This window comes from Bombus vancouverensis, chromosome 14, assembly GCF_051014615.1.
Source record: "Bombus vancouverensis nearcticus chromosome 14, iyBomVanc1_principal, whole genome shotgun sequence".
Classification (NCBI taxonomy): domain Eukaryota; kingdom Metazoa; phylum Arthropoda; class Insecta; order Hymenoptera; family Apidae; genus Bombus; species Bombus vancouverensis.
In genome coordinates this window covers 5,916,847-5,944,174 of record NC_134924.1, presented here as the reverse complement: position 1 = coordinate 5,944,174, position 27,328 = coordinate 5,916,847, and the positions used below count along the sequence as shown (strand labels likewise).

Here is a 27,328-nt window from a genome sequence, read left to right as displayed (position 1 = left end):
GTATAAAAGTTTCCAAGCCTAACAACACGGTAAAGTTATTTAAAATAACACGGACGTTAATCGACGAACCTCGTAGATACCACCGATCATTTCTTAATCCGTTAAGAACTGGATCGAAACCTCCATAAAATTGTGCCATTGGAAAATTTACGACAGAGGTATTCAAATGCCCATCACTAGGGGTAACGTGGTGGGCGCATGCCGCGCGACAGAGTCGGACGATCCATAACCTATTCGCGTATGGGAGTGAGACAGAGATAAAAAGAGAGAAGGCATGTAGCTGGATTATGGTGGGAGGGAGACGGAGGCGTGTGGTAGGGGACAAAGAGGAGCGAGCGCGCAGCAGGAAAGCTGCCGGGCGCCATACTGCTTTCGTTGGTTCGGCACAGTACGCGCCCAGCGCCTACGCGGATCGTCGCGGTGCTCGTCGTCCTCGTTTGTCGTCGCTGGTGGTGTAGTTCTCTTTACATTTTTTCCACTCTGTTTTCTCTTCTGTAACGAATATTTCTGGTAACGGCGTGCGTGTCCGCGACAAGGCCGGTCGAACGGGACAGTCGAAAGCCAGAGAGAGAAAAAGGGAGCGTGGTTTCAGTTCGGCCGCAGCCGCCGCTGCTGTCGCTGTTCTTTTCTCGACCGGCTCGCGAGGAGCGTGCGTCTTTCTCGTCGGTGCGAATAGACACAGTGGTGGAAGAAGAAGCACACGGGGATTTTACACGCTCGCGAAGACTGGACGCTGCACGTCTCCCCGTCTGGCTTCCGGAGTTCTGGCCGGCTCTACGCGTCCCGCTAGGTGAGTGAGAACACTCAGAGAGAACAAAAACCGCGCGATAGGTTAAGGTTAGGCGACACGTTAGACGACTCTTTCGTGCTTCTATTTCCGCGACCATAGGTAACCGTGATCCGGCCGCTGTGTAGACACGTAAAGATAGATTCCTATGTATAACCAACGCGATTGTAGCCGTGATCCGTCGCGCCGATACCGGTTACGGTTACACGCTTTTACTTTCGACCGAGGCCAACTCGGCCTCGAAACCAGTCTGCACTTTCGGAACAGCTGCTCGCCGCCCGGACCGCAGTTTCCACCGACCGGACGAAGGTTAACGATGCACCTTCTGTTTCTTTGCTACCACCATTGTGTCTGGGTAGCGATTTCCTTCCTTCAATGGGAATCCCACCTCGAATCGCTTACGCGGCTCTTTGTATAGGAAATTATTCGGACGCGTATCTTGTATTTGTATCGGACGCGTAGCTTGTATTTGTTTTTAGTCGCACCTCCGTTTTTTTCGAACGTTACGTTCATGCGGCTACGGTACACGAACTCGAACTATAAGGTCAATAATCTTGCGTCGACAACAGAAGCTTGGGTTATGTATTACAGCGGAATATCGCGATTCGCAGTTGACGATCGTTTGCAATTTTGTCACCGCGTGTCGAGAGGCTATCGGTGACAATAAAACAAGACATCGACTGCCCCGAATCTACCGTTAACCGATTGATTCATACCCATCGATAGGGCAATAGCCGATCATTCGAAAGACTGCAGTTTATCATTTCGAACGGGACACGCTCGACTATATTTCACGTTCGCGTTCAACAAACATACGCCTCGTTATATATGTTTTTTACATTCTTTCTACGTGTTTCTTTCATGCACATCTTTTTCCACTTTTGCTTTCCTTCTTGTCGTATAAACGTACGTGAACTTGGTAAACAGATCGAGGAGCGGAACTGCATTGTACTGGAAATGATATCGAATCGTTCATTCAAGCGAAATTGCCGATATTTCAAAGGCTATCGATAGCGTGTATATGTATATTGTATATATAGAACTGCCATTCACTGAAAACCGGTACCTATTAAAGTATAGCTAGAGTTCCTTCAACTCGTACTTGGCAGATGAAGTATACTAATTAGTTCGATAACTACGGACAGGCCGATTCCATTCAGCTTTCAAACTTGTGAGAAAATTTACGATATTTTTATGGCCAATAAATATCGATCCTGCGTACAAGCCTTTCAGAAGCCAGAACGATCAACTCCGCTTCTCGTACATTTTTTTAATTCCACTATCTAGTTACGTGTCTGGTATTGATCTTCTTAAAAAAAAAAAAAACTGGATAATATAGGATAATATAAGTCATCGTAAATTTCATAATAAATGTTAACAAGTATTTGTAACGTCATCGCGTTACCCTATTTTTTGCCTGATAAAATCGATCGGTTTGGCTTTTAAGATCTCATTGATTTTTAGAGAGACATATTGCTACAAAACACGTAGCTTTTTCTTATTTCGTTAACTTTATTATAAAACTGTGTGGAAATTTATATGGAATGTTATTTCTCGGGAAAATAATAGTTCCATTTATACATTTGCGATAAGAGGTCAAATATAAAATCCAGCTAAGTAAGATTACAGTGGTGAACGTTAAGAGCTTTTTTTTATCGTCGAACTAATATTTGTCTTTCACGAAAAATACGTGAAACGTTTCGAAGATGAATCTCAATGGCATTTCCTTATGAAACAGAGTCTGTTTTATGGTAACTCGTTATTCCGTCTGCGATGCGTCTCTTCATCACCCCTCTGTCACGGTCGTAACAGAACTTCCTGTTTACTTGGCACGAGTTTTTCTCTTCTCCGCGATGTTGCATCGATCTCGTTGCCACCGAAAGTGAAATCCGCCAGTGGCCCGGGCTTGCAAATCTGTTTTCGCCTCCACTCGTCCAACCCTCTTCGCTGCTGCTTCACTGTGATTTGCATTCTATGGCAGCTTTCTTGCGATTCTCAGCGTCTACAAGCTAACACGCTTGCTGAATTCCATGGGAAATAATTACTCAGCAAATGAATCAAGCTACCTACGGTCGTTCATTAAGAAACACTGCGAAGGCAAATGTCTATTTTATCGATTCGAAAACTAAAATCAACTTAAATAAAGGGTTCGGTAAAGGGGAGATATAATTGCAATTTTTCTAAAAACTAGATCCATATTTATCTGAATTTTACAGAAGCATTGGGTTGGCAACTAAGTGATTGCGGATTTTGCCATTAGGTGGTATTGTTAAAATCCGCAATCACTTAGTTGCCAACCCAATACGTATAAAAATGTAAGTATTTTAACACGTGGAAGCATACGGGTTGTAAGAATCGAAATACGATGAAATTAAAATTCTCCCCACAAATATATAATTACCAACACAGAATTGCGCTACGTAAGATGATAATTATCGAATAATAATCGTGATAATAGTAGAATCGTTCCCAACACTCACGTTCCATCGTATTTCTTTTTCCCCCACGCTTTGTACGTTTATCGCGGAAAAACGATGACGTTTATTGAAGATCGAGCTGCACACGGTCCGTGAAGCGTTAATCGTTTTTTAAAGTGACCGTGCAGCGGGTAGAAGGCCGGTCGCGATCCCTGAAAGAGTAGAAGCTGGTTCTCTCTATTCTTCGTTCGGTTACACGGCATACCTACCACGCCGGTGGCAGATGTTTCTTGCGGACAGAAGACACGAATCCTCCGCCATGAGTCCTCGTAACAACGGGCTTCTCGTCCTCGAAACATAAATTCCGAGTTCTAGAGCTGTGCATTATGCATGCAGCGCGATGTACGAAATATTACCATAAGTGGCGTTCTTGGTGTGCACCAAGACGAATAGCTTTTCGCCAGTTCAAACCGCACTTTGCTACTCTTCTTGGTCGACGTAGGCAACGTCGTAGACTCTAGTTTCTCAATTTCTGGACACGCGACGTTCTTCTGACATCAGTCGTTACGCTGCTTAACAACATTCTTTATGCGATTTCTTTTTGCTACCAGAATATGCGATTAGGTGTTCGTAACGCCAGGTAACTTGGAGAACTATGCTTGGAGAATTTTAGCTTGTATCCGCTTGTTGTCGCTGGATTATTGCGTTTTATTATCGTTTCATGGCAATTATCAGATCCGAGTTTGCCGATTAAGCTTCTGCAGCGTAACGAATTCTACTCTTTCTCGCACACAAACGAGCAAAATTGTAATTTCAAAGGGTTCGTAGGTGTAATTCCGTAGAAGTAAGCATTTCGTTTGTTTATCGCCGGGTTATTGTGTTTTACTCGCTTAATAGCAATTATAAGTTTCTAATCTAATTTACAGACGAAACCGAAAGTCTGGTGGATTACGATAAGTTGACCAAATTCTAATTATAGAGAATTGATGTCGAATTCGTTGAACATGACAGGGTGAACTTTCATAATTTTAAAAAGACGATGCGAATCCCCTGTCTACAAGCGACACAAATTTTTCATTCTATCGTACAGAAATGAAGAGCTAAAAGTCTGACGGATTGTGTATCTCTCCATTCCTTTCACCAGCTTCGACGTACGTATATCCGAGGGTGGGTCGATCCTTCGTAGCATCCAATTCTCTTGGATGTTGGTTGAATTGAAATTTTACCGTTGAAAAAAACGTTCATCCAGCATCTCGTCGCAATTTTCACCTTCGCGTGGATTTCGTCGAGTCTCTAGCGGCAGCCGAGAATTTCATATATTCGCAATGTTGCGATGCAAGGCAATTCATTCGCGGTGTCTATACTTTCTCGCATTCGTTTTGCGTGGGTTTGGTAGGTGTGCGATCGTTAGCCCTGTGTTGGTTGCTGGCGAAAACGTGCAAGAGGTTCCCAGAAGTAGCAAACGGACAAGAAGAAGGTTGAATTTCGTAGAAGCTGGCTCGCGTAGTAAGAAAGGGGCGAAGAAGAAACGGGGGTTAGGATGGTACGAAAGGGATCGCTGCCAAGCAGCTGATGTAATTTTCTTTTTCCTCGTCCCTCTTCTTCTTCTTCTTTAAGTCGAGTCGGCTTCCTCCCCCTCCGCTTTCATCGCCTTTCCAGTTAGCCAGATCGAGTGAAATCGAACTCTTTGTTTGACCGAGGAGAAAAATCCTTGGTCGCTTGTCAAACTTCCTTTAAATCGGATGGCTCGTGTCTGAGCGTCGACCTGTGGTGCCGATTCGCACGACGCAAAAGGATGCAAGAGAAAGAGCGAGCAAAGGGTCGTCGTGTTGCCATGGCGAATTTCGCGTGTCAATGGGATCCCTCGAACCGTGTTAACGAGAAAATGCCGGAAGCTGGGGAGATGGCCGCCACCCTTTTCTTTTCGTACAATTACTTTGACTTCTATCTGTTTTCATGCGTTTTCGTTTTTCAAAAGGATGATTTTGTGTAGTGTCGTAGTGCGCGTTGCATAGACAGGTCGATTTCGCTTATTAAGTTTTATCGCATCGTCGATCATCAATCATATTAAAGAAGAAAAGGTTTATTATAAATCACGTGTTACGTATTATGCATGTAAGAAAATTTGCAAGAAATTAAATCTCGTTATTGAGCTCGGGAATAATCGAAATATCAGTGCGACGACAGTTCTTACGAATCTAAATTCGAGAAGTTAAAGACAATCTTCGAACGTAATAAGCTATTTGATAAGAGACCGATAGAACTTAAATACATGCGTGGGAACTTGTACTGTCTAATAAATATCACAAACAGTACGTCACTCTGAATATTTTACACATTTTTGCAAGTTGGAATTTTCCGCAAATATCAGTAATCAGCTATCGTAATTATTTTGGCCTTCGAACGATTCCGATAACCTCATTTTTCCCTACTGCCCGTTTGTCCCATTAATCACGAAACTTTCGACGATAGATACGCCAAGAGAATGCAATTTATCTTCGTACTCTATCAGAAAAAAAGGTCACTCGCACGCGAGTTGCAACCGGGCGCAAAAGGGTTTATGTCATCTCTTTCTTTCTCGAGAGAGCAGAAGCAATTACATTTTTTCGTAGAACGTCCAGTGTCGAGGGACTCGACTCACGGTAGACCAGATATTCAGCACTTCACTGATGTAATTAGGTTACATGCAAGTTGCACCTCCAGTTGGACGACGAACTTACGTTTAACGAGCCGCCACTCCGACGGTATAACGTTTTAAAAGATCCGACATTCCGTCAGACAATAAACTTTACATTTCATCCTTCTGTCGAATAAAATGTCTAGAACTTAGTACCTCTCCGATTAAGACCAGTCTTTGTTCGAAGGTTTCATTGTACGATAGAAACTCGCCGTAAAATCGAACTTTCCCAACTACACGATAGTTACGTATCTATCCATTTGGATGGATATTCAGCGATTCTAACAATTTACGTATAACCGAAATTAAGTTATATTACGAGAATCGGTGTCTTAGTTCGAGCAACTCCGCTCAGGAATAACCATTATAAATGAGAAACCTGTTTCTTTGTTACCGGTAACCATTATTAACACTCTACCGACCGATAGCCGATTAATCGGCTTTTTGTCGCCGACGCTTGCCGACCGATAGCCTATTAATCGGCTTTTTGTCATCGATAATCTTTCTCATTATTTGAGCAGTAATTTGTTATTTAGTACTAAGATATCTTGCTCAGTTGCGTCAGTTGCGTTGCTTTGTAAGCTGTCACAGTTTTATATCAATTTGAGGAACGATTCGCGATGAACAAAAAGAATGGTATTGGAGAGTCTAAACCGAAACAGAGCCGGCGCCAAGGAGAATCTGCGCCTGAGATGCCGGTTGGACGTGCGTATGCTGTTGAATCGCTAATGGTTGGTAAAGTGTTAACACTTTGACTGCCACGCCGAAATCACGCGTTTCGCTCAGGACGACACAGAGGTATTTTTATTATTCAAAGCATATAATGGCAAAATGATAATAAATTGACGATGTAAGACAACATTCTTTCCCAATCGACCGTTTATCTCATTGGTGGTCGCGGGTGACCACCGTGGCGCCTTGGTAACAGTTGATAGCGACGTATTATAACAAGGCTTCGTTTATTTCGACAAACCATTCGCATTCGTTATTTCGTCGTAAGCAAAACGTGCAGGATATATCGTCGAAACGTGTAGAAGACATTAGTAAATAGTATTTGCTCATTCTATGTATAATAATAAGGTATGTGTACACTTCTAACTTCAATTATACGATTATATAGCAGCATTTGCGATTATTTTCTAAGGTGTGTTTATAATAATATTCGTAGATTAGCCCTCGCAGATATGGATGCAAACACAGTGCACCGTTAGATGCAAGATTTGTTCTCATTTCCTTTTTATTGATGTTCTAGTAAAAATGTTTAATCGTTCAATGGGGCACTTTTTATTTCAAAGCATCTTCTATTTATCGGTTATATCCAAAATGCCCTAATTGTCAATTTTCATTCAATTTTTACAATTGCAACAAGTTGAAGCGCTCCGGTCAACAATGACCAATGTGGTGTCACAGAAAAAGGCATGGCCGGTCATATTTGACCAACGTGGCAGTCAAAGTGTTAAGAGTGTCGCTTGGTAGCTAAGGTCGATGCTTGTCCAAAGTAGTTTAAAGAGTCTTCCAAAAGTAGACGATAAATCTGCTATACTCTAATAATCGATATTTTTGAAACGTTCCATCTTCGTTTCCTAATCCCACGATCAAATGAAGAGACAGCCTCGGTAACACAGAATTGATTAATTGAAATGGCTTATCAGCACGCTGGATTTCTATGGAAACAGTCGATCTTTCAACTGTCCAAAGTTGTTTTCTTAAGATGCAAAGAAAGTTTCAAGGTATAGTTGTACAGTGGTAGGTGAAGTTTTGATCAGTCAAAGTGTTAAATGGATAGGAAGAGCGGACAGAGACGAAGCATCCATTCTTAGCCTGCCATTTAAGAATTGGAAGATGTCTGATGACTGTTGCATCGTCGGTGCCCTTTCAAATTTCACAAGAAACAAGAACCTTTCGACGAACCGCGTGTTCAGAGTGCCCTTATCTATCACGGAATTAACATGGACGCCGTGGAGGGCATCGTCGCGTCGTCGTACGCTCTCACGCCCGTTCATTAAGACTCATTAGCAGCGCGGTGACCTCCGCAGATCCTCCGATTACACGGCGCGTATACGTCAAGTCCTCTGAACGCGCAGATGCTTCAGCCTGACACGTCCGCCGATATATCATTTCGTATATCGGAGGGTGAAACCCCTCCGGAGCATCGACAACCTCCTCTAATCACGATCTCTCGTGGTCAACATCGCTCTTTGTGAGCGTGACTCTCTCTCTCTCTCTCTCTCTCTCTCTGCCCTTAGCTTCTGCTCTTTCGCCTGTTCGTGTCTCTCGATGTGTACATAAGTACACGTGTCGAAACGGTCTAGCAAGAGTCGTTGTGAATCCCGCGGGCCAATTAGCAATGGACGAGACTCGAGTCATTTCTATTCGACGTCCGTGCTCTTGGACCAATGACGTTGCAGACAGAGCTTAGAATTCGAAGATAATATTCGAGGATAGGATTTGCGGGTATTAGAGTCGTTGTGCTTTGTTCCGACGTTTTAGCGAGGATTTCAGTGTAGGAATGAAAAAAGAAGGTGAAACTTCTCGAAGATTTTGATACATCGATAGTTAGTATTTTAGTCATCGTGAAAGTTTAAAACTTAGAATATTCGAAAATAGTCCGAAGAAGCGATACGACGACGAGATATGATTCAGAGTTTGGGCTACTTTCTTTTGTTCCGGGTGTGATGAAGAGCGAAGAATTTAAGGTAAGAATTGTGAAAGTATTTTAATGCAAAAGTATGTTTACGTGGAAAGCCTTCGAAGAGAATACAAACGCAAGATAACAACATCGACGAGGAAAGAATATTCTACGAAACGAAGTCGACGAATAGCGGCGACTCGAACAACGATACTTGGAGTTTTCCTTATAGATACCACGTATCTAGCCGGAAAGTTGGCGCCGCCTAGATTGTACCTCGTCGTTTTACGATGCCAACCTGTCGTAACAAGAGACTATTTGCCTAGGTCGATCGTACTCTTCGTCGCATTTTACGCGGCAATTTTACTGAAGTATCGTTTGATTAAGTGTCCTGTAACTTATAACCTACTCCGTACAGTTCCAAGATATCTGCATTGCCAGAGCAATTACCCGCCATCCTAATCTGTTTAACTTCCACGCAGCTCTGATATCTCACTTCTGTTATACCACCTTCTATTACAAATTAAACCACGCCTCGTGCACTAAAAGTCAAAGCTACACGGTAAAAGGTATCTTTCTTAAAAGCAAAAATCCAAGTCACGTTGTTGCACGAAACACCACACGACATGGCGAGACCACGTAAGACGGGAGAGTAACAGCGACGGTGGTCTGCTTCTCGAGAAGCGTCGCGCCCGTAACGCCGGTTGTAACATAGCAACCTATCAAGGCGTATTAGAGCAGGCACGTTTTTTTCGAGACAGTAGGTCGACCGTTTAGACTTTTAGACGGCATCCACTTCAATTTTAACTTACACCGTGGCGTCGTAAAAGCAGTCCCCTCGGCATACACCGAAGCTTTTATATACCGCGAGCCGCAGAAATGCTCCGGTGCTTTCGATGCGTCTTTGCGAGGACGATGGTACGCGGATTTGCGGGAGGTGGAACCGACCAGCGATGCGAAAGCTTCTGGTCGTGTCTGTAGCCAACGCGATCCTTTGTATACCGCACCCTGCTACTACATATCTGGACGTGTACGTCGTCTACACGCGTCGCAATTAGCCGGCCAACATGGCTCGTGTGCTGGCACGCATGAACATCGCGATATTATGGTCACGTAATGGCGTTGACAATGGAATTTGTCAGGAGTCCATGACGAACCGTCGATACCGATGGCATCCTGTTTCGAACGTGCAGCTTCGGGTTTGTATTTTAGTCGTCTTGTTAATTAAATCTAGCAACATTCCTTGCAACTTTTCTCGATCGTTATTTTCCTCCGCCATTCCTATATTTATATCGTAATTTCCTATTTATATATATGCTGCTTTTAAACTTGTCTATTTTATTCCATATGCATCTTTCTATTATTTTTATCTGTTCTATTAACATACAGTTCATCTTTAAATAGCGTCGATCTTGTAGAATTTGACAACCTGACTAATCTCGTTTTAGTATTCTATCGAAAGTTTTATTTTTGATATTCCACTTTCTAAGTGAATTTATTTTTCGACCTTTGATCTTCGGTCGGTATCAACTTGATTAAACTCTAATTTTACCGGCTGGATTAAACATTCGTTTAATTAAAAACGGCTTTCAGGATTAATTAAATTTCGTTTGTTTATTGGCGAAAGGGTTCTGTTGTTCTTCTTTCATTTTGCTTACACGTACGTTTCTACGATTCTCAGCGTGTTTGTTGCTCCTGTAGCACACGGTTTTTCTTTGCTGGCAATAACTTGCAGCTCGAGGCGGTCGGTACGCGCATTGTCGTGGATCCGTCCAGTATGCACGTCCCTGGTAAATGGACACAGGGGTCCGGGGCTTTGTCTCTGTCGCGCCACGTGTGTCAATGTAATTTACTGCCTTCAGCCTGTGTCCGCAAACATCCTCCACGCATATGCGTTCATCGGCGAAGAAACGTCGCCGCCCTTTAACCACCCCTGATTTACGCTCGAGAGGAGGCGAGTTCGCGACGGAAGCTCGCAATCTGCCGGGAAAACGACTTCCAGCGAACACGTGTAATGTGCTTTCTTAATTTTCTCTTTCCTTTCCTACCAAGCTATTCCAATCGTTTTACCGAGATTTACGATCTATTTTCTGTTTCTTCTTTACCCTACGTACACCAGTTTTAAATATTCCTAACACATTACGTTAGAGACATAAATACGCCGCTTTTTGAGCACACACACACATGTATATAGTATCAGTTTGTCCAAAAAGTTTCTTTCGTTTGATAAGAAAATAATACACGCGCAATGTTTTTTGTTTTATATTAATTTATTGAATTATGCACGAACATAATGATAGAAATAGAAATACCTAATTCAATAAAATAATATAAAACAAATTATTGTTCGTCTATTGTCACCTTATGAAACGAAAGAAACTTTTCGGACAACCTAATAGAATCACATTTATCTGAATTTGATGTCTTAAAACAGATGTCTTGTCCCTTACACGTTCGATACTGTGTATAAGCAACGTTGTACTTGTAAATTGTTATTCAATTTAACAATATATGTATATAAATACATTCCTGGTAAAATCGTCTCAGATTTTTGCGTTTATATCTCGTTTAGGAAATTGTCCGGAAAAATGATCGACGAAAAGCAATTTTTACTCTCACAGGCTAAAATGGTCCAGTTTTGAAAGGTTTAGCAGCCGATTAAACGGACGTCTTCTATTGGCTTGGCAACTAAGTGGTTGCCGATTTTGTCAATACCACCCAATGACAAAATCCGCAATCACTTAGTTGCCAAGCCAACGGTAGAAAAATCACAAGTAGCTGAAGTATTTAGCGAATTCTTCATGGCAGATGCACGTCAGCCGATAGATTCGCCCAAGTAGAATTCGACTGTGATAGTCAGACGTTGCTTCGTTATATCTCACGCTTGAAAAACAGTGTGCTAACACGTAATGTTTGTTCAACGGTACTTTTGTTGGAAATTGCTGCAAATACTGGAAACCGAAAGTTGAAAAGAAACAGGTTATCTTTATAAGCTTAGGAATTTATGACAAAATCCTTTGCACAATATTATCGTTACGTATCGCTTCTGGGGAGAAATGCAGCTGTGCCACGTTTCAGGACAATCTTTTTTGCCGCAAGATAACTATAATATGGATCAAGGATCACGCGTAGAGAAGGAATCGAAGGCATTAGCGATTATTCGCATTTATTCAGCGGGCTCCACGAGAGCTCGAAAGTGCTCTTAAGCTAAGTTTCGCAATTAAAGCGTCTCCCGTGGACGTTTCTTTTCGAATTTATACAGCGCCGAGTCCTGCTCGGAAAACGAGTTCTTTTTTGTTTCTCGTCGTACTAATTACAGTACCGTCTACCACTCGCTATAATCTCGAACCGTTTCTGCTACCAGCGAGGATACATACTCGCGACATACTGAAATTGTTGCTTTCGTGTCATAAATATGCATCGTGTATGATTCGATCTTGCACGATTTTCAAATTCGTGATATTAACTTAAAAAAAAAAAAACAAAAAATAAAAGAGCGCAGGAAGATTAGATTCCAACGTGAACATTATATGTTATTCGTTCGAATCGTAATATATGTAGTTTATTCGTGGAGGCTAATTCGTACGTCTGTAATACGTTAATGCAATCTTTGCTTCAATTACGAACGACTTTCAAACGCGTCGAATATTGCACGGTTGCATGATTCTTATAATAATCGTTACGATCGAAGACTACGGGACAAGATAAATACTTTTCACGAGAAAGGAATTTTGTGGAAAATTCAGTGTCACCAAAAGCGTTTTCCCGCTGTATACCGTGAAATAAATTTTATGCCAGTTCCCACACGTTTCTACAAAACGTACCGAATCAAATAAAATGCAAAACGTCGATCCGTGTTACCCGTCAATCTCGCGTTAAAATCACAAATTCGATAAAAAGAGAACGTATTTGTTAAATATATGTCTCTCCTGCGATCTATGATTATTTCGAAGCGTTGTAAAACGTTAAGAAAAACATCGCGAATATGTCGGATTTCTTCAAAAAACTACGCTGCGTGCCGATGAAAAAAGCAAATACGACTTGAAAGAAACTTGCAAATATAAAATCGGTTTCTTATCCCCTGCGGCAATCGACCGTCTGGGGAATTGTTGGCAGGAAACGCGCGAACGTTTGTGCAACGGCGGAAAAAGGCCAGGGGATCTCGGTTGAGCAGATTTATGCGGTTGAATCGCAGTTACGCGAACGCGCAAGAAGCGCACACTAGTTTCGCACAAGCGAGAGTAGCAGCGAATCGTAGGAATTAAGCGTTAGAACAAATCAACGCGTCCCCTGTGCATGTCCCTTGGAAAGTCGTTGTATAAATTTCATTTATACAGTCGCCCTCGTCCACGATCATATACGCCGTGCTTCTTGCACGAAATTGTCGGTTTAATTGCCATTTGTGGCTTAATACCGTGCTTACGTATATTTAGCAAAGTTGGTTAGAGACGAACTTCCATCTCACTTTAACTCCACTGTCGTTATCTTTCAGTAAAGTAAACCATTTTGAACCGCGATGGTTCGTAAAGGGAATTTGGTAGCTCGATAGCTTAGAAAACGGAATTTAACGCTCGAAAGTTTATTTTCCGCGGATTTTCCATAATTCGTTACAGCATCTACACACGCGAGAAACTTCAAACGAAGTAAAACAGGAGAAAGAGAAAGATCAAGTAGAATTAATATCGCGAGTTAACGCGACGTTTAATACGAAGTTTGAACAGCTCGGATCAGAAAGCTTGCCATTGGTTTGCGCGCTCCAACGAGATACGAGTCGCTTTAGCTCTTTTATTTCTCTTGTTTTATCTCAGTCGGACTTTTTGTCCCTGGCCGAGGTGAAATTAAGCGTTGAACGCGAAGACGAACGGTTACACAGGACCCTGGCCGGACATAGCGGGCTCGTATTAAAAGGTAGAAAAATTGAAACTGTCTCGAGCAAAGATTACGCATCCTGGTGCGCCTTGTTGGACACGATTTCATGGGGCAGACACATTGTCGGCCAGGCTCACTGTGTAATTTCAGTTAAAAAGAGAGGGGACGGACCATTTAACGGTGTCGAGCGCACTGTCTCCTCCTCTGTTGCAGTGAGCGCGGCATTAAAAAGTTTCCACGGCGAGCAGCACACTGCCTCAGGTAAATCGTGGCTCGTTCGAGCTCCGCTGGCTTTGCCTGGGCTAGCTCCCAGCTCCGAACTTTCGATGGCTGTTCGCGTTAATGGTATTTTCGTGGCATTTTAACCCGGAACCCAGCGTGTTGCTCGACCAACGCCCGCCCTGGGGAACAGGCGCGGATTTATCTTCCTTCTGTTGACCCTTTTTCCTGGCGTTCTTATTGGTACGCTGCCGGATTTTTATACATCCCTGGGAAATTTATTGCTGGTACTAGCGGTGCGGTTAAAGCGGTCTATTCATATTTTTTCACAGAAACTTTATGAATTTACATCGGCCGCGTTGTTGGACATCTGAATTTTTCGACGATCCTTCCTTGAAAGCTTCGCGTTACGCCTATCTTTTCTATTTTCTTCTTTTCTTCTTTTTCCAGATACCTTTCGTCTCGATTTCTCTGCTATAGATCTTACATTTTAACCACTTGCGCTACCAATACACTCACGGTTGCGCGTGCCGTGCGCTACAATATAACGCGTTGGTAGTGTCACACGCTCAAGAAGACCACCCGCTCAGAAACATCCTGCATACCACAGCCATCGAAACAATAACCAAATAGTAACGGAATAGTCGCCTCTGAAATGACACGAGACGACAAAACCCCTCCAGAGGCATTAAAACCACAGTATAAGAACCCTGCAAAGTAAGCGCTCGGATCAGTCTGTTAAAACATTTTGACCCAGTCTCTTGTAACCCTTTGAACCGTCACTCTGTTGAATTTGCATAATAAATTCCATTATCATATCTTATTCATGAAACGTACGAACTGCGACGCGAGAAGATCACCGGCGATCTATCGGTTTCGTGATTTATTCTGTCTGCGACGTGACAGTAGCTCAGCGCGTTGGTAGAGTCTTACATAAACAATTTTACATGGATATGAATAAATACTCACGGCAACAATAGCATTTTATTTATTAATAATCTGCTACTGTATGGTAGATTATTACAAACGAACGATCTGACTGCTGTCGTTTTTATTTCTGCGACAAATGCCTATCGACGTGGTATACACGTCGCTGGCGATTTTGCAACAAAAGCACGTCTTTCTAGCGCATGCGGTTAATCGTTTAGGTCTACGTAGAAATGTACGTAGTATAATAAAAGTATATTACCACGGTAGAACTCCATTTGTTGGAACGAAATTTTAATTAGTATCTGATTAAATAAACTACCGGTTCAATCCACTCGTTCCAATACGAATTCCTGTTATTCGAACGAAAAGCAAAGGTAACCGGCAAACTTAATGGTAAACCTTAATTACATAAACTTGTTGTTGCGTGAAAAGTTGATATATAGTCGGAATTCTATCGTAGTTGTAATATGTAGAAGTCGATAGTCTTTTCTTCGATCCTGTTTCATCCTGAATCTGCATAAACACCCATAGTCTACTTATTAGATTGCCGACATCTCTCAATGAACGATTACGATGACTGGTTCTTTCTTTGCTTTTCCTCTTCCACTTTTTCTTTGATAAGATAGGAATGCTACTACCTTCATCGAACGGAATTTGCATTCATTCGAAGATGATATTTAGGGACGAAGCGAGGGATTGAAGTTCTCTCGAGGCTGTTCGTTTGATATTGAAATAAGGACGATGGAAGGATAAGGCTTCGCTTTGGACAATTCCATCAGGAATTGTATGAATTGATATGCAGTCGAGGTCCCGTACGCTTGCCTTTCAAATTTTCAACACACACGCGACCGTTCGAGATAAAAAAGTTGGCTGGAATATGCACGCTCCACTTTCGCGATACGATATAAAATCGAAGTGCAGGAAACACCTGTTGGGATACTTCGGTGCAGAAGCGAAGTTTCGCGTAACACTCGTTGGATATGGGGGACTGTGTTGGGGGTCGGAGATGTATTACTTCGGCACGAACACACGCCACTTTCCATCTTGTCTTTCGTCGTCTTTCATCAAAACTATCTCGACTGTCACACGAGCGACGACTGTCGTCCAGGACCAGCTATCGTTCGCATAGATTTAACTTCATTCACGATTGTGAATAACAGTAGAGAATTTCACCTATCGATACGTTCTCTGATGATCAATTACACTCCTTTACATTTTGGACTACTTGTAGGTTTCCTTTTTTTAATAATAATAAAATGAACATTAACATTTTAAACATTTAACAATACAAACAAATTTAACATAACAAAATTTTAATTTCGGTGTTCGTCATGCGTATGGACAATTGAAAATATGTTCTAATTCCTACATTTTCTATTCTTCTTAAATCTAATATTTCTTTTTAAATAATTTGTGTGCATACCTTAGCTTAATAATACATTTGCTATATAGACACCGGGTATGTAATATATCACACACTCTATGTTTATTCGTAAAGGACGCTGTGCAAGGAATTTACGAAGAATTGATTTTTTGCAAAATTCCCTTTACATTTTCGACTACTTGTAGGTTCCCATGTCTTGATACAATAATTAATATTAATATTTTAAACATTTACCATATTACAAACAAACAAATTTAACAGAATAAAATTATAATTTCGGTGTTTGTCATGCGTATGGACAATTGAAAATATGTTCCAATTCCTAGATTTTCTATTCTTCTTAAACCTTCTATTTCCTTTTAAATAATTTCTTTGCATACGTCAGCTTAATAATACATTTGCTATATAGACACCGGGTATGTAATATATCACACACTCTATGTTTATTCGTAAGGGACGCTCTGCAAGGAATTTACGAAGAATTGATTTTTTGCAAAATTCTCTTCTTTACATTTTGCGCTACTTACAGGTTCCCATGTTTTAATAATAATAAAATGTTAATTTCGGTGTTCGTCGTGCGTATGGACAATTGAAAATATGTTCCAATTCCTAGATTTTCTATTCTTCTTAAACCTTCTATTTCCTTTTAAATAATTTCTTTGCATACGTCAGCTTAATAATACATTTGCTATATAGACACCGGGTATGTAATATATCACACACTCTATGTTTATTCGTAAGGGACGCTGTGCAAGGAATTTACGAAGAATTGATTTTTTGCAAAATTCTCTTCTTTACATTTTGCGCTACTTGCAGGTTCCCATGTTTTAATAATAATAAAATGTTAATTTCGGTGTTCGTCATGCGTATGGACAATTGAAAATATGTTCCAATTCCTAGATTTTCTATTCTTCTTAAACCTTCTATTTCCTTTTAAATAATTTCTTTGCATACGTCAGCTTAATAATACATTTGCTATATAGACACCGGGTATGTAATATATCACACACTCTATGTTTCTTCGTAAGGGACGCTGCGAAAAGAATTTACGAAGAAGAATTGATTTCCTGCTAAGCTAAACATTCGTCGAAAAATCGGAAACCATTCTATTGTTTAACATTCTGTCGGATGAAATTGTTTCTGTGAAAGGATTCAAACTCGCACTACCTTGTTCCTAATATTTTCTCATACACGACACATTCTTCTTACAGCAACCGAATACGTTTAGTTACGTTCGCTTTTAATCACTGTGTACGGTATTGCCAGCCGCATTTTTAATCTTTTCAAACGACTTTATGAAAGGAATGGAACGCAAGAAGAGGCCGCAGGGGGAAAAAGAGCAAGGGGAGGGAGAGATATTTTTCGCACGATGCGCCACCCGCATCCCGGTCACGATTAATTAACCAGCAACCGAGCGTGTCCTATTTACGAAGTTAAATGGAAAATAGAACGGCGAGGATTGAACGGTGCCAGCAGGAAGGGACGAAAGTCGATGGCTCCTTCCGGTGAGTTCGCACGATCACGCGGAAAAAAGTGTCGATCGGACGTGCGGAAACTAGCGACGCGGCTCGACACCTTTTCGTCGAAAATTGCTTTTCCATGCTATTCCCTGACGTTCGTGTCGTTGATTTTACTATTTGCCGCGACTGGGTTATGAATTTTCCAACGGTTCGAAAGATGGATAGATAGGTGTTCTTGCCGAGGTGCGCAAAAGTAATAAATATTTCAAAGCTTAGCTCGTTGCAGCTGCTAGCGTACGTATCGCATTTTAATACACGTTATATTTAACCGTTTGCAGCCGTGAAACGCGTTAACGATTCCTTTTATCCGCTTAAACGAATCAACGTTTTTCCCCACGACATCAACTAATTCAATTAATTCGAAGGTGTGAAATAAACGAACACGTATAACCAACCTGTTGAAGCGAACAAAGCAAATAAATCAGCAGACGGTTATTAGCTAACACGGCGATAGCAAGTGAACTTTTAAGAAGCGTTATAATTAATCGCAAAGCAAAACTAGTGTCTGGCTTTGAAACAAACGTTAAAAGTTCGCTGAAAATGTCATTTTTGCAACAACGATTAATATTACCTCGACTTTAAAGATTAAAACACGTTTTAAACGGTTTGTACGAGACTAGATTCGCCGAAATTGATCGAAGCAAAGTCGAAGGCCGAGTTTGAACGAAGAACGATAACAATTTAGCAAAGTAGAAGTGTTGGTTGGCCTGCAATAATCCATAGTAGCGTACTATGTTCAGTGTACGTCCTCCATCGCGGAGATAGGACGATGCCTCGAAAGGAAGCGGCTTTATACTCCTTTCAACTTCCGGTCACACAAAGCGGACCTTGTCTTTCTTTCTCTCGAGCGGCCATCTCTCGACGAGCTGTGGAGAGATATTAAAAAAAAAAAAAAAAGGGAAAAAATGCGCTCGAGCCTTACAGTCGAGCGGAAAGTTCGAACTCCGCCTGCTTCATTCAAAGGGGACTTTGTCGAAAATTAAAAGCTGCCCGTTTCCGTTGATTCTCTCGCGTGGAACTCAAGCGAGCTACTGTTTGACCCGAACAGACTTAGTTTCTCACAGCAGTGGAAACTCAGCCTCGAAACTTATCGAGCGATGCTTCGAAGCTTTTCGAAAATTTCGTGAAATACTCCGGTTTCTGTTCATCATCTTAGTAGAGGTTCGGTTTATTTTTTCCGAGCCTTGGAAATTTCTTGATATTCTCGCTTGTTTTCAATACGAACTTGTCTAGATGAAAATAAGTTATGGATTTCGATTTGTCGTCCTCTATACTTCAAAGTTGTTGGAAAATATCGAGATATGGAAAGAACGCGTGACAAGATGATTAAATTCAAATTCTCCATCTCGTTCGCGTTTCAACGAGCAAATATACCGACAAGAAAAATCGCCGTAAGATTCAAACGGAGTATTTTCTCGAGCTTAACCGTTTGTGTAATAAGTGTTAATTTATAAATACTGTTAGTTTTGTTTAATAAAAATTCCTGAGAACATACTAACGAAATGCAAAATACCGTCAGTCACCCGTAGCGTTCAAATGTACTGACACTTTTCCACACAAAATCTAAACAGCGCGATCGCTCTGCTTTCGACTAAAACGGTTAAGAAACTTTTCATCGGGAACGCGAAAAATGCAACAGTATGAAAAGAAAAGCGCGGAAAGAATGCAACAGACTTGACAAATATATTCACCGATAATTCCAACCTGACTTTCGTACCAAAACGAAAGCACAAGAATTGAAGATCTCGAGTCACCGAGTTTCTAATTCACCGGGCACCTTCGGTTTCGCGAAGAAAAGAAGAATAATCGAATATGTTCGTACTTAGAATTCCAAGCAGAAACGTGAGAGAGGCTGCTGAACGGGAAAATCATCAATATTAACGAGGAAAGAGAGGACGTTTGTACATTAACGTACATCTTGTTCGAAGATAAGACGAGCCTAACCGACGAGTTCCTTGTCGTTCGTTTCCGTTCCGGCGAGTTGGTTCGTTCGTTTCGAAAGTCAGTCACGTCGATCTTCCCCGTCCCGTATTTTCCATCAGCTGACGGGTCACACACGAAACCACTTGCAGCGAAACGTTATCGCGCGAATACTCGCGCAAATCTACATTTGGAACGGTGTGGTAAAATCGCGATCGCGTATTAACACGTTGACTGCTAAGCGCGTTTTCAAAGAAATCTCCGTCAGGCCACGCGTACAGCAGTACCAAGCATTCTCTGCTAGGTGCTCCCATCGATATTTTAGTAATGCGAATCGCTCAAGCGGTGGTCTCAAGAATGATCTTTCGTTTCATTTGTTCGCAACATTAAAACCACTAGCTGTTGTTGAATATAACGAAGGAAAGTGTGGTATAGATTATTTCGACCAAATGGTTTCTTATGCCACCACAATTAGAAAAGGAATCAAATGGTACGGAAAACTTGGCATTCGATTCTTTCTGCGAATTTCTGTTGTAAACGCCTTGACGGTTTACAAAATTGCAACAAGAAAAAATATAAATATTAGAATATTTAGACGATTATTAGTTGCAAAATTATTAGGGTTGTCCGAAAATGCAAAAAATCCTTGTCTTCGACGGAGTCAGCATAATATCGCCGTTCGGAAAAATGATTCCGGAAGAAGCATTACACGCGCGTGCACACTATGTTATGGAAATAAAAGACGTCGAATGGGCCGAACAAAGGCACAAAAGAATTTGAAGAAACCAACAACTTATTGTCCAAATTGTGCCGACCAACCTCAGCTATGTATAGAATGCTTTAAAGTTTTACATTCTAAATAATTCTTTTAATAAACCATTTTCGTATTTTTATTTTATAACAATTCAACTATTATTACAATTAATTATTAATTAACAATTTATTATTATGGAATATCTTTCCAAATACCTACGACGATCCTTCGCAAGTAGCCAAATAAGTGACACCCTAATATGGGTTACGTGGCCTGTCTAGAAACTTTGCTGACACCCGAATACGGGTGTTGTGGCGGTCAACGTGTTAAAAGAGAGTCGCGTGCAAAGACTTGGTGACGCGAGATTTCCAAGCGAAAGCTTTCCAGTTATACCGGTTAACGGTTTGCTGGCCATTTTCCCGGAATCTTCGGAAACGTTCGTCAAACGAACTTACTACTCCCGTCGGAAATTACACTTTCTGTGTTTCCTTCCGTTGGCCTAAGTCGGATTCCACGAACTCGCTGGATTTCTTTTAGCTTCGCCGTCCTTTGCTTTCTATGTCATTGGGATTATTGAAATACGCAAGTAGCAGCTTAACAATAGAACTACCACGCCAGTCAAATCGACTGGTTTTACAATTTTATTTTAAAATTCCCACTTCATGTTATGTTTTTTCCCGCGATGATGTAATGACTTTCGAAACGATAACTAAAAGGGTAATATAACGAATTTTATTTTGCTTTTTATGTATTCAAATTGAAAATAATTTTGTATGGAGGCTAATTATACCAATACCAGTCAAAGTGACTGGTACTTGCCAAAGTGTAAAAGGTCTTGCAATCTGTTTATCGAACCCCAATTAACCAGTTTCCTCGTTTTGTACAACTTCCCACGCGTTTTTACAATTTTCACTGCGTATCATTCGATACGACGATATCGGTTAGCAGGAAAATTCCGGATCGATCGCTAGGTGCTAACACTGGAAATACCACAGCAGTCAAAATGACTGATTTTACAATTTTATAAACGTGTCAACCCTCGTTTAAGGATCATAGTCCCGGTTGGATTGAAAATACCAAAAATGTACTACATAAAATGGAATTCCTTCTGTAAGAAAGTAATAAGTCAATAAATATACAAATATTCTATTATTACGTATTTTTTAAAGACCAGTCATTTTCACTGGTTTTGATAGAAATAACTTCGTGTTAATTATCGGTAGTTCTAGTGTTAAGATTGTAGCGTAATTTGTTATTTTTTAATCAGAAGAGTACGGCGTGTTCGATGTCTAATGATATTTTAAGTATCCCTTTCTCGAACGAAAAATATTGTCGTGTTTTTAAGTGAATTATAAAGTCTACAAAACATTAGAATTTTCGTACAATTACCTCCGCAAAAGTTATTATCAGGTTGTCCGAAAAGTTTCTTTCGTTTTGTAAGGAAATAATAGACGCACTATGTTTTTCGTTTTATATTAGTTTATCGAATTATACACGAACGTAATAATAGAAATATAACGAAATGGATCATACTTAATTCAATAAAATAATATAAAACAGAAATTATTGTTCATCTATTATCACCTTACGAAACGAAAGAAACTTTTCGGACAACCCAATAAATGCGATCAGACGACTGTCTTTTACCGACACTGGCCTTTCTGTCGTTTAAATTGAACAGTTAACATAATGGCAACGAGTAACGTAACGACGAGCCATTGGGAGGTGAACGTCGATCGATGATCAACAAGACGATGTACTTGTGCGACGAAATTAAGAAATTGGCAAAAAGCGGAATCGTTCGCTTTCTCAGAGGCGGAAGCAACAATTTAGCAGATTTTTTCGCAACTTGAGTTTTTCAAAGTTTCAAGCGAACATAATAGCAGTAACTGTTGCAAGACTTTTTAGCAGAGATACTCTCGATGTTCGAAGCTCGATGGATCGTAATGCGCTCCTTTTCGCGCTTCCTTCTCCGCCATCGTCGAACCGACGTAGTTCGTTTCGCGTCGCCGGACAGCTGATTAACGGAAAGTGTTTCTGTGTAAAAGGGAGCCGCGTAGCGCAAATGGAGAAACGGTACTCGACGTTAAAAACGCAAGAAAACGTGTGCACCAAGTTTGCCGGCAATGATGGCGTTGTAAGATTGATAGCTCGTTGCAACCGCTTTTTACAGGTTTTCAAGTATTGGGTTGGCAACTAAGTGACTGTGGATTTTGTGGATAGGTGGTATTGAAAAATCCGCAATCACTTAGTTGCCAACCCAATACCTTGGAAATTTCAGCTTCCCTATGAAACGGTAATTCTACTTGAAAAATGCGTACAATTTGAGCTGCGTAATTTACGTTAAGTAGCGAAGCCGTATTCAAAATAAGCACTGTCGTAGCATATTTAAATACGAATACGAACGTGTGTACTTACAACGGAGAAAGAAATAAGACGAGAACAGCTTCCGTCTCGCTATAAAGGAATCTGAGATGGAATCTTGCTCCGCGGATTAGATCTGATTAGGGTTGACCGAAGGAAGTGCACAGCCTTATTTCTTCGTGAAATGACCACCTTCGTGAAATGACCACCTTCGTCATTCCTCGGTGTGCAGGTAACCAGTCGCGATCTCCGGATCGTGCAAGTAAAAAACCATGCGATCGTTCGAATAGAATATTAGATGCGCTAATAAACATGAATTTTCAAGCTACGAGCAATTATCGTTGACTTGGAATTCTATTTTTCCGGTGACTCGGATATCACGTCGCCGATAATTCCCCGGAGAGTGGATCAATAAGGTCTAGCGACATCGCTATCTATATACCAACTATAAATCCCAAAGAATCGGTGCTGCAACAGCAGAATCTTTTGAGAATTTTATGGTTCGGACGTGCTGTGGATTATCTATGGCCAATTGGTTTCGAAGGTAAACGAGGATCAACGCTGGTTTTTCTTGGAGTTGCAGCTCTTCCATTCTCTCTCTTTGCGCTACAGCGAGTACAACAGATATTCGCGTACCATTGTTTTCGTCGTAACATTTGCATAGCGATTAATTGGGACGAAGCGTATGAAATTTCACATAATAAGAGTCTCACGCGAGTACAAAAATGAAATGCAACGAAGATTGAGCGCGGTAACGGGACGCGCTTTATTCGAAAATATTTGCAAACACAAATCTGTAGCTACGGTATATAGCGAGGTTAATTTGAAATAAGATGGAAGGTAAAGATTTATACAATTAAGAGTACGATAATACAGGGAATTAATAGAAAATGCCACAACGAGATTGAGAACAGAATTGAAGATAAACGTTTACCAAGGGAACCATTTAAATCCGTAGAATAATTCGCTGCAAGAATAATTCACTCGTTAATGGTAGATCAACAGTATGTGTAATATCTCGTTTAATATTTCACACGATCTTCGCTAGTTGTTGTGCAGCGTTTAGCACTTTGACTGCCACGCCGAAATCACATGTTTCGCTCAGGACGCCACTGCAATATTTTTATTATTCAAAGTATATAATTGCAAGATAATAATAAATTGATGATGTGAGACAACATTCTTCCCAATCGACCGTTTATCTTATTGGTGGTCACGGGTGACCACCGTGGCGCCTTGGTAACAGTTGATAGCGACGTATTATAACAAGGCTTCGTTTATTTCGACAAACCATTAGCATTCGTTGTTTCGTCGTAAGCAAAACGCGCGGAATATATCGTCGAAACGTGTAGAAGATATTAATAAACAGTATTTGCTCGTTCTATGTATAATAGTAAGGTATGTTCACACGTCTAACTTCAATTGTACGATTATATAGCAGCATTTACGATTATTTTCTAAGGTGTGTTTATAATAATATTCGTAGATCAGCCCTCGAAGATATGGATGCAAACACAGTGCATCGTTAGGTGCAAGATTTGTTCTCATTTCCTTTTTATTGATGTTCTAATAAAAATGTTTAATCGTTCAATGGGGCACTTTTTGTTTCAAAGTATCTTCTATTTATCGGTTATATTCAAAATGCCCTAATTGTCAATTTTCATTCAATTTTTACAATCGCAACAAGTTGAAGCGCTCCGGTCACCAATGACCAACGTGGCAGTCAAAGTGTTAGAGTTGCGTAAGAAGTGGGTGAAGGAGCCTGCGATTTGGTCTCAAATACAATGGTTATCGCTTTATTCTCGATGACCGGGATTTTTGTTTTCCATTAGAGCAACTTTATCGAGAACTTTATCGCGAGTCGACCGTTTCTTGGAAGTAAATTTTTCCCTTGTAAACGGTACTATTATCTCTTTCGTTCTTGTTAAACTTGCGGGTCGAGAGAAACTGTTGGCGAAACTCAAACGTTGCGGAAGGGTCGGCGAAAAAATCCCAAGTTCCTTAGACCGACTTCGAAAAGAAATTTTGTCGTGTTCTTCCCCTTTTTTTCTCCCCTTCTTTTTTTTTTTATCTTCTTCGATGGAATTTCCTACGACAAGTAGAACGTGAAAGTTGAATCGTTTCAAGAGCCCTACTCGACGTTCCCCTCGATCCAAGTAAGTCTTCCTTCGACAACGCCGGACATGTCGCGAACTAAACTCCGAACATCACGCTTTACATTCGTGAAATCTTCTGACAATATCGAAGGGATCTGGTTCGGGGCGCTTGCCACGCTTGTTTAGGCCCCGTCCATGTAGTATTTTTTTCAATTTCTCTTATTTCTCTTATTTTTCTGTCGATTTCCCGCGGTCAAAATGTTTCTGGAACAGAGAAATATCTTTCGGAGACACATCTGTGTTTGACAGATGTTACGCCCTTCGGTTGCAGCTCATATTTTACCAGTTACGAAATTCTCCGGCCTTTTTAAATTTACGAGCGCAGCGGACCCGCCATCATTCGAGTAGCTGTTCTCTTTCGTTTATCATTCCGTCACGGTTTCTACGGTTTGTGATATAATTAACGAAATCGGAGTAAAGAAGAAAGCAAGTGACAACATCTGTAATGTGGATTTCTGTGGCAGAACCTAAAGAAATTGAAGAAAGCTGTATAAAGCTGATACATCGTTCAAAGTTCGTAAGAATCGTTCAGATTTTAAGAAACGCACGGTTGAATTAGGTCGTCCGGAAAGTGTCTTTCTTCCGCAAACGTATTTTCTACAACTATGCACCTTTATACAAACGTGAAACCAAGTCTGTGAAATGTCGCGGTGTTCGTCTCAACAGGACAAAATGCATCGTACGTAATTCGACAAAATAATAGAAAACAAAGACGTTGTGCTTCTGTTATCTCCTCATAAAACGAAGGAAACTTTCCGGACAACCTAATACATTGACCAGGCTATGACGCGAAATTATCATCATCGAACGTGGAAATGTACTTGCACCGGTGAGGGCGTAAAAATTCAGCAAAATATCTCTCAGATAATTATTAAAAAAAAAAGAAAGAAAAAACACATCGTATTTATCCACCAAATCTTTATCGATGCTCTTTGCACCCAAAATGTCCGACAATAAACGGTTTAATATTACCGAGTGTACAAACGTTCAAAGTTTATGCAAAAAAAAGGACACGAGGCAAAAGGAAAAGCGAGATGATTGATTAAGTGTTCAAAATTCCACGTCGATCAACGGTCGCACAAATAAAACGCGGTCTAAATAGCGGCGTTGCCATTAAAGCGACATCAAATGTACATTAGAAAACGGCGCTATCAACGTCTCGTAAAAATCAGAAAAGTCGTTCACGACCAGCGCCATTAATATTCCCACTCGACGACGATAATACCAAGGGACGCGGCAGTCGACGTTGGAGCTACGGCAGAGGTGGTAAAGTCATTTCAGGGGAAGAAAATAATGCAAACGTTGATTCAGAGGGGAGGGGGGAAACAAAGGGTGGAGTGTATTGTACGCGTCGAACGCGGTGAATGGAGTTGGCGTTCGAGAAGTTATGAATGAGCTTAAGAACCAAGTGCGTTCGCATATGTATGCACACTTGCGACACACGCGCGCCTGTGTGCGTATACACTGGGTGTTGAGAAACTAACGAACGATATTTTTGTACAGCGCGATGTTAGAGGCACCAAGGCGACGAAGAAAGTTTGCGTAGAAAAATGTAGTCCGAAGCTTATTTTTCAAGTCGTACATAATTTAATTTTACCATTAGATAGAAGTATACCATAGCTGGCGTTAGGTCGACGAAACTTTATTTCTATTTCACTCGCGTTTCATGCTTCTTGTTATTTTCCCTTTTTTTTTTTTTTTTTAACGGCAAGTAGTTTTAAAGTTGAAATTGTCTTTTTATCTCGTTTTGCCGCGAAACGCGCGATCATTCGTCAGCGTGAAACGAACCCATCGATCTATACAGGTATCGATGTATCTTCAGCGTAAAACTAAATTGCTTATACCTGGAGAAACAAGCGTAAAGGATATTTTCGTACAAGAACCGTGCTGATGTCTAAAATAACATATTAGTATCGGCCGTTAGTTTTCTTCTCACCCCGTATAAACTCGCTTATTCACTCGCTCGTCACCACAAAACACCGCTGAAACCTGGAAGCAATAGCAGCTTGTTCTGAAATATAATCCCCTTACATGTCCTGTTTCACCCTTCCTTTCAATCGGTTTACCCAAAACAGAGGGCACGCTTTTCTGTTTGTCTTCTCTCCTTCTTTCTTCCCCTTCCTCTTTCCTTACGCTTGTTCTTCTTTTCATGTTTTTGGAGGCCCGGTATTGTCGAAACGACGAGTGAAGCGAAAGAGGAAGGGAGGCGCACCGCACTCGTTTCTCGAATATCTTGGCAGACGTGATTGCGACACACCAACAGGGGAAAGTTGGAAACTCAGAGGAAGTAATTATTAATTGGAACGGGCACGGGAAACGAGGCTTATCGGTCCGTGATAGCTGTCGCGTAATTACGCAGCCAGATTATTTTTATCGGAAGCGAGAACGCTGGAAACGAAATTTCGGTGAAACCAGATCGCGGCACCTGCTTCATTTTCTCCAACCACTTTGGTACTTTTAGCGAGCTTCGCGTTAAATCGTATAACGAACCGGGCGAGAAACTTTTAATTGATACATTCTTGAAGCATTAAATAAAGGTGGTAATATATGTATATTATGTTTTATATAATATATTTATCTATATATTAAATAAACACACGATTATTTATATATTAATGTTTCCCAAGATATATATATATATATCTCAACATTATAAAATAATTATATTTTATATAAATTATTATATTGAAATGTTTAATTTT

The 27,328-nt window shown here is 40.8% G+C and overlaps 1 protein-coding gene across 3 annotated transcripts in view; it reads left to right on the top strand.

Moving 5' to 3' along the window:
- The first annotated feature begins 365 nt into the window (after positions 1-365).
- LOC117157504 (uncharacterized) overlaps positions 366-27,328 on the top strand; it is a 109,166-nt gene continuing 82,203 nt past the window's right edge. For 2 of the 3 annotated variants that reach the window (XM_033335546.2, XM_033335544.2), the window contains exon 1: positions 366-790. The gene's annotated coding sequence lies outside the window, so the exon portion shown is untranslated. The remainder of the gene's footprint in view (positions 791-27,328) is intronic. The other variant, XM_033335549.2, reaches the window with a different exon arrangement.